Raw genomic sequence first — 15,506 nt, forward strand, 5'->3', positions numbered from 1 at the left:
CTACGCTTCTGTTGTACTGGCCGAGATCATGGGTATACCGCCAGCTTGTGGCACATTAGTTTGGGGTCTATGCCTGGCATGTCTGCAGCCCTCCATGCAAAGAGGTCGACATTATCCCTTAAGAACTGTATTAGGGGATCCTTTACCTCTTTCTTTCGGGTTGCCCTAATATTTGTTTTTTTATCCGAGGTGTCTCCGATATGAACTTCTTCAATCTCGCCTTCAGGTTGCAGACAAAGTTCTTCCTGACCTCGAACTCTACTAAGCTCGATGGTGTGGATTTCTTCTCCTTTGCCTCTGAGGTTCAGACTTTTGTTGTAACAGCGTTGCGCTATTTTCTGATCTCCTTTTATCGTAGCGATCCCTTCTGGGGTTGGGAACTTCATGCATAGATGTGGAGTCAAAACGACTGCAGTGAGCTAATTCAGTGTTGTCCAACCTATCAGGGCATTATAGGCTGAGGTCACGTCGACCACGATGTAGTCTATGTTGAGTGTTCTTGACCGGATTCCCTTTCCAAAGGTTGTGTATAGCGAGATGTATCCAAGTGGTGGGATTCGAGTGTCTCCTAGTCCAAACAAGCTGTTTGGATATGTTTTGAGCTCTTTCTTCTGCAGGCTGAGCTTATCGAAGGCGTGTTTAAACAGGATATCCGCTGAGCTTCCTTGGTCTACCAGTGTGCGGTGGAGGTTAGCGTTGGCCAATATGATCGTGATGACCATAGAATCGTCATGTCCTGGGATGATGCCTGTCGCGTCTTCTTGGGTGAAAGTAATAATAGGGAGGCCGGGTGATCCTTCTCCTCCCTCGACATAATATAGTTCTTTAAGGTGCCTTTTGTGAGATGATTTTGCAAATCCTCCGTTTATCATATGAACGTGTCTCTCTGGGGTGTGAGGTAGTCGTTCTCTTCGTCCGACCTCTTCGTCCCTTCTTCTTTTTCGGGGCTCGTCCGATTTGTTGGCTAAATACCGATCTAGTCGTCCTTCTCTTACCAATTTCTTAATAACATTTTTTAAGTCGAAGCACTCATTGGTAGGATGTCCGTAGATTCGGTGATATTCACAGTATTCTATTCGATTTTCTCCTCCTTTCTTCTTTTTGAGTGGACGAGGTGGTGGTATCTTTTCAGTATGGCATACTTCTCAGTAAACATCCATAAGAGACACCCGATCTCCTTGCTTGATCCCCAATAGGCTTGGGGCGTGTTTGGCTTTGTCCTTCTGAATGGAAAATCGGGTAAGAAATTTCTTGGCCAGGTCATCGAAACTTGTGATGGATCTGAGGGACAAAGTGTCGAACCACTTAATTGCTGTCTTTGTTAGGGTCGTTGGGAAGGCTTTGCATCGAATAGCATCCGAGGCATCGGTGAGATATATTCTACTTCTGAAATTACTGAGGTGATGGCTTGGATCCGATGTGTCATCGTACGGGATTATGTCATGACCTTTGAAGTCCTTTGGGACTTTGGCTTTCATAATCTCTTTAGTGAATGGATCTCGATCTTTATAGGAGCTGTCTTCGGGATCAGGCTGGATGGTTTTTGTTTTAAGGTCAGCTTCGAGCTTTAGGAGCTTGTCCTCTAACTCTCGGCGTCGCCTAGTTTTCCTCCGAAGGTCCCTCGGCTTTCCGCTGATGCTCGGTCTCTTTTTTGAGCTGTTTGAGGCGATATTGTTGAGCTTGAAGCGCCTCTAAGATTTCTGTACTTGATGAATTCTTGTCTTTGTTTGCTTGAGAAGTATCGTTTGGCGTAGTGTCCACATTCTTATGCGGTATCCTGTTTTCTAGATCCGAGTCCTGGTCGTTGTCAAGGTTGTCCGCCATGATGATGGGATGGCTTCCAGGGTCCTTGGCAACGGCGCCAATGTTTCGAGGGTTACCTGAAACTGTAGGTCGATCTCGGACGAGATCTTCTGTACTAGTCGGAGCTGTTGTGTTGGACTTGATGATGGTAACCGGAGTCGCCGTGTCTGACTTCTTGGACTTGGTGCTGGTTCTGATCCTTCGTCACCGGAGGGTGGTGGTACCTACAAGGGACTCCGATGCTTAAGTTAGCAAGGGTATTAAGTAGGTTTTTTAGTAGAATCAGAGTATAAGTTATACCTGGGTGCTCCAGTGTATTTATAATGTTGTAGAGTGCCCTTTTCTGGAGATAAGATAGTTATCTTATCTTATCTTTGAGTGGAGTTATCTTATCTTTAAGGGAACCGCCCTTATCTTTCAAGGCTTAGGCTGCCTTTGGACTTGGGTCGTGTTCCTCTGTTTGGGCCCTTTTTGGGCTCTCCTAGTCATTTGGCCGAACTCTTTGAGAAGAGGTCGAATAATTCTGACCTGAAAAGGTCGGTCGACTTGTCGTTAATCAGCCTGGATCATATAGCTCGACCCAGGGCATGAACACTTCCCTTTCCTCAGGATTGAGTAGAGAGGAAGTGATATCAAGGCTGATCCTGCTAAGAATCTAGATAGAGCTGCCAACCTTCCATTTAACTTTTGGACTTTTTTGATGCAAGTTGGACTCTTCATGTTAAGGATAGCCTGGCATTTGTTAGAGTTTGGTTCTATGCCTCTTTGAGTCAACATGAACCCTAAGAACTTCTCAGCTTCTATTACAAAGGTGCATTTTGAGGAATTTAGTCTCATTTCATGCTTCCTTATAGTGGAGAGTACTTCTGAGAGGTCGGACAGTAGTGTTCCATCTTCTTTTGCCTTGATGAGCATGTCCTCCACATATACTTCCATAAGTTTTCCTATGTGATAGGAAAAAACTTTATTCATCAATCGCTGATAGGTAGCTCCTACATTCTTTAATATAAAAGGCATTACTATGTAGAAATAGCTTGCCTTTGGAGTTATGAATGAGGTCTTTTCTTGGTCCGGTTTATACATCGGGACTTTATTGTATCCCGAGTAGGCATCCATAAAGGACAAGTATCTGTAACCTGAGGCGGAGTCGACCAGAGCATCAATGTTGGGGAGTGGATAAGGATCCTTTAGACAGGCTTTATTGAGGTCAGTGTAATCTACACACATCCTTCATTTTCCGTTTTTTATTTTTTACTAACACAACGTTAGCTAACCAAAATGGATAATCTACCTCCCTTATGAACCCTGCCTCTAGTAATGCTCGAACTTGTTCTTCTATGACATGTGCCCTTTCTGGCCTGAGTTTTCTGTGCTTCTACTGAACTGGCCGGGATCCCGGGTATACTGCCAATTTGTGGGACATCAGGTCAGGATCAATGCCGGGTATGTCGAAGGCTTTCCAGAGGTCGAAATATTTCCTTCACAATTCAACGAGTTGTTTCTTTAGGCTTTCCTCCAGGTTTGCGCCTATACTCGTTTTCTTGTTGTTCCGAGGGTTACCTGAAACTGGAGGTCGATTTCAGACGAGATCTTCTGTACTAGTCGGTGCTAACGTGTTCGGCTGATGGAAGACGGCCGGAGTTGTCGTGTCCGAATTATTGGACTAACTGCACTGCTGATCCCTTGTCACCGAAGGGTGGGGGTACTTACAAGGGACTCCGATGCTTAAGTTAGCAAGGGTATTAAACAGGTATTTTGTAAAATCAGAGTATGAGTTATACTTGGGTGCTCCAGTGTATTTATAATGGCATAGAGTGACCTTCTTTAGATAAGATAAGTTAGTTATCTTTATCTTATCTTATCTTTTGGGTAGGGTCAGCTTATCTTCAAGGGAACCACCCTTCTCTCCGTAGGCTTGGGCTGCCTTTGGTTTTGGGGCGTGCTCCTCTATTTGGGCCCTTCTTTGGGCTTTCCTGTGACTTGGCCGAGCTCTTTAAGGAGAGGTCGGATTGTCCTGACCTGAACAGGTCGGTCGCTTTGTCTTGTCGAACATCCTGGGTCGGACAACTCGACCCAGTGTATGAACAGTGCCCCTACTTGAGCTCGGTCTTTTTGTTGAGGTCGAATCCTGGACTTTGGTCCTTCTTTGGTGAAGCCAAACTCAAGCATTTTGTCGATTCCTTTGTAGCAGCTTTTGAATGTAAAACGTTTCCTCTGCAAGTGCGCGCTTTTATATCAACGCTTTTTTCAGGAACGTGCGAGGGTTTATCTCTTAGCATTAATTACCCGTTTCTTTTTTGCTTTTAATTTTGAAAACTTAGAAACGGTTTCTCTTCTTTTGCTTTCCTTGTAACCCCTTCGCAACTTCTTTCTCTGCTCTCTGTCTTTCGCTTGTGCTTCTGCTTCCTTGCGTTGCGGCGTCGCTTGGTGATTTTCGGGGCAACTTTCATTCTTGCACCTCTGTTTTTCTTTTCTCGAAGCTTCTTTCGTCTCCAGGTTAGTCTCATTTCATGCTTTTTCTTTGTTTTTGGCTTTGTGATGAGGTTTTGATTTTGATCCTCCCTTTTTGAGAAAGTTTGGATCTTTCTGTTTCCATTGTGCCCTAGATTTGTTGAAATGTGCTTTCTAGGAGTTTCTCCATCTTCTGCATGATCCTTCTTGCTTTTGCTTGATGCTTTTTAGGGCTTTGCATGTTCTTTGTTGTTTCTATTCTGATACTGTTGTCCACGTCTGTTCCTCGTTTTATCTAAAGGTTGCTTTTGTCTGCTCTTGTTTTCCGACTTCCATTGAGAGGAAGCGTCCCTTCTTCTATACCTATGAATACTTCTTCAGTCAGTTGAACGTTACTTTTCCTTTTACTGCTTTTGAGACCGACCTGTTGTGGTCGTGTAATATTGCCCCATCCCAGCTTCACCCAAATTCCTAGGGTTTCATTAAAATTTTTCAGCTTCTCTGTCGAGAATTAGATGTAACACCCTCTCAGACTCTTTTCCTTTCTTTGTTTGTTTCCGCCAAGCCTGGCGGTTCTTCAAAAAAGAAGCTTCCTGGGTTTCTTTCAGGTCCGCCCAGGGCCATAAAGTTTTTGCTATGTATGATGAGTTCTTTAAGGACTTCAAGAATTACTTCTTTAAGGTTCGTGCTATCGAGGGGGCCCGCCCCTTTTTTGTTGATGAAAATGATGAGCCTTCTTTCCCTCTAGAGTGGCAGAGGGATGTGAGAGTGTCTCGCTATACCTGGGAGATGCTTGATGATGTTGAGCGTGCCTTTGTTGTTGTTCTTGAGGATCTATGGGGGGCACCACCCCATCTTGATACAAAAAGGTTTTTGAATGACCCGTCCTTGGTTCGGGCCATTTTGGGTACTTGTCTGACTTGTTTTTACACTAGTTGCTTAATTTTTTCTTCCTCTTATTGTGACTGTAACTCTTTGCTGTGGCTGATTCTATATTTGTAGTGATGTCAAAGAACAATGACTTTATGAAGGCCTTTAAAAGGACAAAGAAGGCAACTGCTGCTCTGAACATCTCGGCTAAAGTGGCCGGAGAGGGATCTTCTCAGGTTTTAGTGAAGCCTCCTGTGCCGAGTTCTCTCGGGCTGAGGAAAGCAATTCCTACTCCTCGGTTTCGTTAGGTCGATCCTCCACAAACTTCTACCGTTGCTTCTGGTGCTCCTCCTTTAAAAAAGCAAAAAACATCCGAGCCCTTTAACCTGGATGCCCCGGATTTTGATGCTATCGAGTTTGTTGACCAGCAAATTGCCCCTTATGGTGGGCTTTCTATGGACGACGTGTCTCTTCTTCAGTAACTGGATTTTATCACCAAAAGTAGTGTGAAAATGGCTTATATGGGTGCAGCTATTTTCCAAACAGTTCAGGGGATCCCGATTCATGCCACAAAATCCTTCATGGAGGAGGCCAAATCAGAATTTGATCGGATCAAGGGTCTGAAGGATGAGTTGGAGGTGAAGTTGGCGAAGGTAGAGAAGGAGCTGGAGGGTGAGAAGGCTAGCTCTATTGCCTTGGGTGCTTCTTTGAAGTTGGCTGAGGACATGGCACTGAAGCACAAGGATAGCTATGTCTTAGCTTATAGGGAATTAATGCATCTCTGGGATGATTTGGAAACTGCTCGGGTTAATTATGCCGAGCTTCAGAGTCACCTTGTGGGCAGCGTAACTGCCGCCTCTGAGAACCTGATGGAGCAGTTTCGGATTGTTGCTCCTGATGCCGACTTGACTCTCGTCAACCTGGACAATGTTGTGAGGGATGGTAAGATTGTCCCTGATGACCAGGATGATGATGATGCTGACCCTCCCCCAGTGTCTTCTCTTAAAGTGTCGACCTCTTTGGTTCCTCCCGTTATGTCTGATTCGGATTGTCAGATTCTGAACCGGGATGATGGAACTGTAGATGCTGTGCCTATTCAGACTTGCCCTCCTTCTCCCCGTACTGATGCTGCCAGGAAGGCTCCAGATCTTGGTTGACCTCCTTTTTTAAGTATTTGTGTAAATAGCCCGGTTTGTGGGCTTTGAACTCTTTTTTGTAAATGATGCTTTGTTGACTGTTGATACTCCAGTTGCTATTTTTAGCAACTTTATTTTGAAAAACAAAATGGCTTCTCTGGCTCTTGGGGTTGGCTTCAATCGGCCTGTTGAGTCTTTGTTTTATGGTAACTGCGATATGCTTGCTTGCAGCTTTCTTTATTATTTACCTGGAATTTTCAGAGTTGTTTTTTATCCATCCTCTTTTGATCGCTTTTGTGGCGAGGTCAAGGTCTATCGGGTCGAATTATCTCCCCTCTGTTGGTTGATCTTCTCAATTGATCTTTTCGAGAAACCCCTTGGGATTACTTTTTATAACTTTCTGTAGCTTTAGTTCGACTTCTTCATGTCGGTCCCTGTTTCGTTACTTGGTGATCCTTTTTTCTTAGATCTTGTTCAGATCTCTTTTGAGGTTTTACCTTTTGTAACTTTATCTTTTTTCGGGCCGACTTCGTCATACCGGACTCTGTCGAGTTTTTTGATAATCATCTTTTTTGGACCTTGTTCAGGTCTCTTTCAGGGATTATCTTGTTTTGTAGGAGACCGACTTCGTTAGGTCGATTTCTTCTAAGTTGCTTTTGTAATCCTCTTTCTTGGACCTTTGTTAGATCTCTTTCAGGGATTACTTTTACAACTTGTCTTGTAGGGGATCGACTTCGTTAGGTCGATCTCTTCTAAGTTGTTTTTACAATCCTCTTTCTTGGACCTTTGTTAGGTCTCCTTCAGGGATTACTTTTACAACTTGTTTTGTAGGGGATCAACTTTGTTAGGTCGATCTCTTCTAAGTTGTTTTTGCAATCCTCTTTCTTGGACCTTTGTTAGGTCTCTTTTAGGGATTACTTTTACAACTTGTTTTCTAGGAGACCGACTTCGTTAGGTCGATTTCTTCTAAGTTGCTTTTGTAATCCTCTTTCTTGGACCTTTGTTAGGTCTCTTTCAGGAATTACTTTTACAACTTGTCTTGTAGGGGATTGACTTCGTTAGGTCAATCTCTTCTAAGTTGTTTTTGTAATCCTCTTTCTTGGACTTTTGTTAGGTCTCTTTCAGGGATTACTTTTACAACTTGTTTTGTAGGAGACTGACTTCGTTAGATCGATCTCTTCTAAGTTGTTTTTGTAATCCTCTTTCTTGGACCTTTGTTAGGTCTCTTTCAGGGATTACTTTTACAACTTGTCTTGTAGGAGACCGACTTCGTTAGGTCGATCTCTTCTAAGTTGTTTTTGTAATCCTCTTTCTTGGACCTTTGTTAGGTCTCTTTCAGGGATTACTTTTACAACTTGTCTTGTAGGAGACCGACTTCGTTAGGTCGATCTCTTCTAAGTTATAGCAATTCCTCTTTAATAGGGTTGGCCAGACCTCTTTCCAGGGATTTGCTGATAACTTGGGTTGACTTGGTCCGACTTTTTAGTGTCGGTCAATCTTTTTAAGTTATTATATAGCAATCCATAAGACCTCGTCAGGTTCTTTTTGGGATCACTTTCGATAACTTCTTGCATTATTCTGTGTTCATCTTTGCCGATTTGTAGATGGTGGTTTCTGTCCTGGTTTAATCGACCTTTAGGTGAATCGTGTTTTCACCTTTGTCGGTCGATCATTCCTATCGAGATCGTATAGTGAACCTATTTTTCACTTTCTATTCGATCCTTTGCTTTATAATCGGACGATGAATGCTTCAGATTAATGCGTCTTGGGAATTTGTCGAATATCTGAAATGTATTTTATTCAAAGAAAGTGCAAATATATACATGCGGAAGTTTTCCGTACCCTTAAGTCGGATTAAATCTCAATCTTGATGCCTCATTAAAAAACCTTTTCAGGAAAAAGAGTGCATCTTGTGATGAGATCTTTTACCTGTCCTAGCTATAGTACCTTCTTAGGTTACAGGCGTGCCATGATCTGGGGAGTTCTCGTCCCTCGAGTTCGGATAGTCTGAAGTAGTCTTTCCCAAGTACTTCTGTGACTCGATAGGGTCATATCCAGTTGGCTGCCAGCTTTCCTTCTCCGGGTCGAGTTGTTCCAATATCATTTCGGATTAAGATGAGATCATTCTCAGCAAAACCTCTTGGCACTACCTTTTGATTATACCTGGAAGCCATTCGCCACTTTAGTGCTTCTTCTCTGATCCGATCTTTTTCTTGGATTTCCAGAAGTAGGTCGAGCTCTTCTCTTTGAAGTTGAGAGTTGGTTTGTTCATTGTAGTGGACTACTCGGGAAGACCCTTCCTCGACTTCATTGGAATCATTGCCTCCACTCCGTATGCTAATCGAAATGGTGATTCGTTCATAGTAGAATGTGGAGTTGTTCGATACGCCCATAGGACTTGTGGAAGTTCCTCGGCCCAAGCTCCCTTTGCTTTTTGCAGTCTCCATTTCAGCCCGGCCAATATGACTTTGTTGGCCACTTCGGCTTGTCCATTGGCTTGGGGATGTTCGACGGAGGTGAACTGGTGTTTTATATTCAAGTCAGCTACTAGTTTTCTGAAGCCTGCATCTGTGAATTGGGTTCCATTATCTATGGTAATGGAGTATGGAACCCCGAACCTTGTAATGATATTCCTATATAGGAATTTCCGACTTCTTTGAGCAGTGGCGTTGGCTAGGGGTTCTGCTTCGATCCATTTTGTGAAATAGTCTACCCCTACTATGAGGAACTTGACATGTCTCGATCCTTGGGGAAAGGGTCCGAGAAGATCGAGTCCCCACTTTGCAAATGGCCAGGGTGAGGTCACACTGATGAGTTTTTTCGGCGGGGCGATGTGAAAGTTGGCATGCTTCTGACATGGTGGACATGTCTTTACAAATTCGGTAGCTTCCTTTCGTAGAGTTGGCCAATAGAATCACGCCCGGAGTACCTTTTTGGTGAGAGCTTGTGCTCCGAGATGATTGCCACAAATGCCGCGGTGTACTTCCTCCAAGACTTCCTTTGTATTGGAGGTTGGTATGCATTTTAACAATGGTGCTCAGATCCCTCTTTTGTATAGGGTGTTGTTTATGATAGTGTAGTACTGTGCCTCCCTTTTTAACCTCTTTGCCTCCTTTTCAACTATAGGGAGCGCTTCTATTTTGAGGTAGTTAATTATGGGGGACATTCATCCTTGATCCCGACCTGTTATGGCTAGGACTTTTTCTTCTTCCGATATTGACGGGTTCTGTAGTATTTCCTGGATGAGGCTTCTATTGTTGCCCCCTGATTTGGTGCTGGCTAGTTTTGAGAGTGCGTCAGCTCGGGCGTTTTGCTCGCGGGGTATGTGGCAGATCCTATATTCCCCGAGTTGTCCGAGTTGTTCCTTGGTTTTATCCAAATACTTTTTCATTGTAGGATCTTTGGCTTGGTAGTTCCGTATTATTTGTGAGGTAACGACTTGTGAATCGCTGTAGATGTTGAGTTTCCGAACTCCAACTTCTCTAGCCAGCTTCAAACCAGCTAATAACGCTTCATATTCCGCTTGGTTGTTTGAGGCCGGTAATCCAAATTTGAGGGACAGCTCAAGTTGGGTTCCTTGGTTGCTTTCGATTATCACACCTGCACCACTTTCGGTTTTATTTGAGGAGCCGTCCATGTATATATTCCACTCTACGGGATCTCCGGGGTGTCTGTGAATTCTGCAATGAAGTCGGCTAGGTATTATGATTTAATGGTTGTTCGTGCCTCGTATTAGAGGTCGAACTCGGACAATTCAATTGCCCATTGTAGGATTCTTCCTGCTAGATCTATTTTCTGCAATATCCCCTTTATGGGCTGGTTGGTCCGAACTTTAATGGTGTGCGCTTGGAAGTACGAGCAAAGTCGTCGGGATGTGAGTATGAGAGCGTAGGCAAACTTCTCTATTTTCTGGTAGTTCAGCTCTGACCCCTGCAGTGCTTTACTAATGAAGTAGACGGGTTGTTGCCCACCCCTCGCCTTCTCTAATTAGTGCTGAGGCTATTGCTCGACTTCCTACTGCGAGGTACAATATGAGTGGTTCCCCTTCTCGTGGTCGAGATAGGATAGCTGGCCGTTTCAAGAATTCTTTGAAGTCTTGGAAGGCTTGTTCACATTCCGTTGTCCACTCAAAGTTCTTTCCCTTCCTTAAAGTAGCGTAGAAAGGGAGGGATCTTATTGCTGACCATGCTAGGAATCTGGATAAGGCTGCCAGTCTCCCATTGACTTGTTGTACCTCTTTGACGCAGGTTGGGCTCTTCATGTTGAGTATGGCCTGGCATTTATCTGGATTTGTGATGAGCGGATAATTTGTACGCTTTTTGGCATTGTTTTTAGTATGTTTTTAGTATATTTTAATTAGTTTTTAGTATATTTTTAGTAGTTTTTAGTTAAAATTCACTTTTCTAGACTTTACTATGAGTTTGTGTGTTTTTCTGTGATTTCAGGTATTTTCTGGCAGAAATTGAGGGTTCTGAGCAAAAATCTGAATCAGAGGCTGAAAAAGACTGCAGATGCTGTTGGATTCTGACCTCCCAATTGGCGCGCTCTCAACGGCGTTGGAAAGTAGACATCCTGGGCTTTCCAGCAATGTATAATAGTCCATACTTTGCCCGAGATTTGATGGCCCAAACTGGCGTTGCAAATCAGCTTCAAAATTTCCAACGTTTAACGCTGGAACTGGCATAAAAATGGGAGTTAAACGCCCAAACTGGCATGAAAGCTGGCGTTTAACTCCAGAAAAAGTCTCTACACATGAAAGCTTCAATGCTCAGCCCAAGCACACACTAAGTGGACCCAGAAGTGGATTTTTACGTCATTTACGCATTTCTGTATACCCTAGGTTACTAGTTCACTATTAATAGGATCTTTTGACATTGTATCTGTACCTCATGACACTTTACACGTTTCTTTGTGTACCTTCCACGGCATGAGTCTCTAAACCCCATGGTTGGGGGTGAGGAGCTCTGCTGTGTCTTGATGGATTAATGCAATTACTACTGTTTTTCATTCAATCATGCTTGCTTCCATTCTAAGATATTACTTGTTCTTAAACCGGATGAATGTGATGATCCGTGACACTCATCATCATTCTCAACTATGAATGTGTGCCTCACAACCACCTCCGTTCTACCTTAGATTAAGTAGATATCTCTTGGATTCTTTAATCAGAATCTTCGTGGTATAAGCTAGAACTGATGGCGGCATTCAAGAGAATCCGGAAGGTCTAAACCTTGTCTGTGGTATTCTGAGTAGGATTCAATGATTGAATGACTGTGACGAGCTTCAAACTCCTGAGGGCGGGGCGTTAGTGACAGACGCAAAAGAATCACTGGATTCTATTCCGGCCTGATTAAGAACCGACAGATGGATAGCCGTGCCGTGACAGGGTGCGTTGAACATTTCCACTGAGAGGATGGGAGGTAGCCACTGACAACGGTGAAACCCTTGCATACAGCTTGCCATGGAAGGAGCCTTGCGTGCTTGAAGAAGAAGACAGTAGGAAAGCAGAGATTCAGAAGATGGAGCATCTCCAAAACCTCAACCTGTTCCCCATTACTGCAAAACAAGTACTTATTTCATGTTCTTTTACTTTTCGCAATCAACCTTGATAATTATTGATATCCTGACTAAGATTTACAAGATAACCATAGCTTGCTTCAAGCCGACAATCTCCGTGGGATCGACCCTTACTCACGTAAGGTATTACTTGGACGACCCAGTGCACTTGCTGGTTAGTTGTGCGGGATTGCAAAAGTGTGATTGCAATTTCGTGCACAAAGTTTTTGGCGCCGTTGCCGGGGATTGTTCGAGTTTGGACAACTGACGGCTTATCTTGTTGCTTAGATTAGGACTGTTTTATTTTTTTTTGGTTTAGAGTCTTTTAGTTGAGTCTAGTTTCATATTTTAAGTTTGGTGTCAACTGCATGCTTTTTCTTTTCTTTTAATTTTCGAATTTGCATGTCCTTAGTCCCTTTTTGATCCATAAAAATTCTAAGTTTGGTGTCCTCTTTGTGTTTTTCCCTTAAAAATTTTCGAAAATTAGTGTTTGATTTTCTAAAAATTTTAAGTTTGGTGTCATTTTGTTGTTTTTCTCTTTCCTTTTTTTCAAAAATCAAATCTTTTTCATAAAATTTTTTCAATCATACCTTTCTAATTGCTAATCTCAAAATCTTTTTAATTAACTAATTGATTCAGTTTTCAATTTGCTTTGATCTTATTGTCTTTTAATTTTCGAATTCTTTTTTTCATTTTATTTTCCTTTTGTTTTTATTTTTCGGTTAATTCAAAAAAATATAAAAATATTTTCATCTACTTGCAATCCATATTATTTCCCTTTATCCATCATGGACATAAGTGGAATTGAACAGTCCAGAAGGACTTTGGGGTCATATGCTAACCCCATTACAGCTGCATATGGGAGTAGCATCTGTACACCTCCCATCAAAGCAAGCAGCTTTGAGCTAAATCCTCAACTCATTATCATAGTGCAGCAAAACTGCCAGTATTCCGGTCTTCCACAAGAAGAACCTACTGAGTTTCTGGCACAATTCTTGCAAATTGCTGACACAGTACATGATAAAGAGGTGGATCAGGATGTCTACAGACTATTACTGTTCCCATTTGCTGTAAAAGATCAAGCTAAGAGGTGGTTAAATAACCAACCAACAGCAAGCATAAAGACATGGAAACAGTTATCAGACAAATTCCTGAATCACTTTTACCTTCCAAAGAGGATGACACAGCTAAGGCTGGACATCCAAGGCTTTAAACAAGAGGATAATGAATCCCTTTATAATGCCTGGGAGAGGTATAGAGGTATGCTAAGAAAATGCCCCTCTGAAATGTTTTCAGAGTGGGTACAATTAGACATCTTCTACTATGGGCTTACCGAAAAAGCTCAGATGTCTTTAGACCACTCAGCTGGTGGATCTATACACATGAGGAAGACAATTGAAGAGGCTCAAGAGCTCATAGACACTGTTGCTAGAAATCAATATTTGTACTCTGGCAATGAGTTCTCCCCAAAAGAGGAAGTCATGGCAGTAGCCACTGATCCTAATCCTCAAGAACAGATGATTGAGCTTAATCAACAATTGCTCCAGATGACAGAACAGTTAGCAGAATTTAAAGAGATGCTCCATGAAACTAAAGTTGCTAACAAGAACATAGAACTGCAGTTGAATCAAGCAAAACAGCAGATATCTAAACAGATAATAGAAGAATGTCAAGCAGTTCAACTGAGGAGTGGGAAGACATTGAACAACACCACTCAAAAGAGCAAAAAGCCAAATAAGGAACAATTGACAGAGGAGAGCCAAACCACTATCCAAAATCCCTCTGAGGACAGTAAGAGCCCAGAGAGGAATACTATTGGCGTTCAAACGCCAGAAAAGGAGGGAAAGCTGGCGTTAAACGCCCATTCCCTGCCCAGACCTGGCGTTCAAACGCCAGAAAAGGGGGAAAAATTGGCGTTAAACGCCCATTTTCCACCCAATCCTGGCGTTCAAACGCAAAAGGGGGACCAGACACCTGAGAGTGCTGACAATAATCCCTCTAAAAAGGCTTCTTCAACCACTTCTGTGAGGAATAAGCCTGCAGCAACTAAGGTTGAAGAATATAAAGCCAAGATGCCTTATCCTCAGAAACTCCGCCAAGCGGAGCAGGATAATCAATTTGCCCGCTTTGCAGACTATCTAAGGACTCTTGAAATAAAGATTCCGTTTGCAGAGGCACTTGAGCAAATACCTTCTTATGCTAAGTTCATGAAAGAGATCTTAAGTCATAAGAAGGATTGGAGAGAAACTGAAAAAGTATTTCTCACTGAAGAATGCAGTGCAGTCATTCTGAAAAGCTTACCAGAAAAGCTTCAAGATCCAGGAAGCTTTATGATACCATGCACATTAGAAGGTGCTTGCACCAAGACAGCCCTATGTGATCTTGGAGCAAGTATCAATCTAATACCTGCATCCACTATCAGAAAACTTGGGTTGACTGAAGAAGTCAAACCAACCCGGATATGCCTCCAACTTGCTGATGGCTCCATTAAACATCCATCAGGCATAATAGAGGACATGATTGTCAAGGTTGGGCCATTCGCCTTTCCAACTGACTTTGGGGTGCTGGAAATGGAGGAGCACAAGAGTGCAACTCTCATTCTAGGAAGACCTTTCCTAGCAACTGGACAAACTCTCATTGATGTACAAAAAGGGGAAATAACCCTGAGAGTCAATGAGGATGAGTTCAAGTTGAATGCTGTAAAAGCTATGCAGCATCCAGACACACCAAATGACTGCATGGGCGCCGACATTATTGACTCTTTGGTGGAAGAGATCAATATGACTGAAAGCCTAAAATCAGAGCTTGAGGACATCTTCAAGGATGCTCAATCTGATCAAGAAGTAACAGAGGAAATAAAGGAATTTTCGAAAATTCCTCAGGAGGAGAATAAACCTCCCAAACCTGAACTCAAACCACTACCACCATCCCTGAAGTATGCATTTCTGGGAGAGGGTGATACTTTTCCAGTGATTATAAGCTCTGCTTTAAATCCACAGGAAGAGGAAGCACTGATTCAAGTGCTAAGGACACACAAGACAGCTCTTGGGTGGTCCATAAGTGATCTTAAGGGCATTAGCCCAGCCAGATGCATGCACAAGATCCTGTTGGAGGATAATGCCAAACCAGTGGTCCAACCACAAAGGAGGCTAAATCCAGCCATGAAGGAGGTGGTGCAGAAAGAGGTCACTAAATTACTAGAGGCTGGGATTATTTATCCTATTTCTGATAGCCCCTGGGTGAGCCCTGTCCAAGTTGTCCCCAAAAAGGGAGGCATGACAGTGGTTCATAATGAAAAAAATGAACTGGTTCCTACAAGAACAGTCACAGGGTGGCGCATGTGTATTGACTACAGAAGGCTCAATACAGCCACCAGAAAGGATCATTTTCCTTTGCCATTCATAGACCAAATGTTGGAAAGACTAGCTGGTCATGATTATTACTGCTTTTTGGATGGCTATTCAGGTTACAACCAAATTGCAGTAGACCCTCAGGACCAAGAGAAAACAGCATTTACTTGCCCTTCTGGCGTGTTTGCCTACAGAAGGATGCCTTTTGATCTGTGTAATGCTCCTGCAACCTTTCAGAGATGCATGCTATCCATCTTCTCTGACATGGTGGAGAAATTCCTGGAAGTCTTCATGGATGACTTCTCAGTATATGGAGACTCATTCAGCTCTTGTCTTAACC

This window comes from Arachis hypogaea, chromosome 10 (genome assembly GCF_003086295.3).
Source record: "Arachis hypogaea cultivar Tifrunner chromosome 10, arahy.Tifrunner.gnm2.J5K5, whole genome shotgun sequence".
Lineage (NCBI taxonomy): Eukaryota > Viridiplantae > Streptophyta > Magnoliopsida > Fabales > Fabaceae > Arachis > Arachis hypogaea.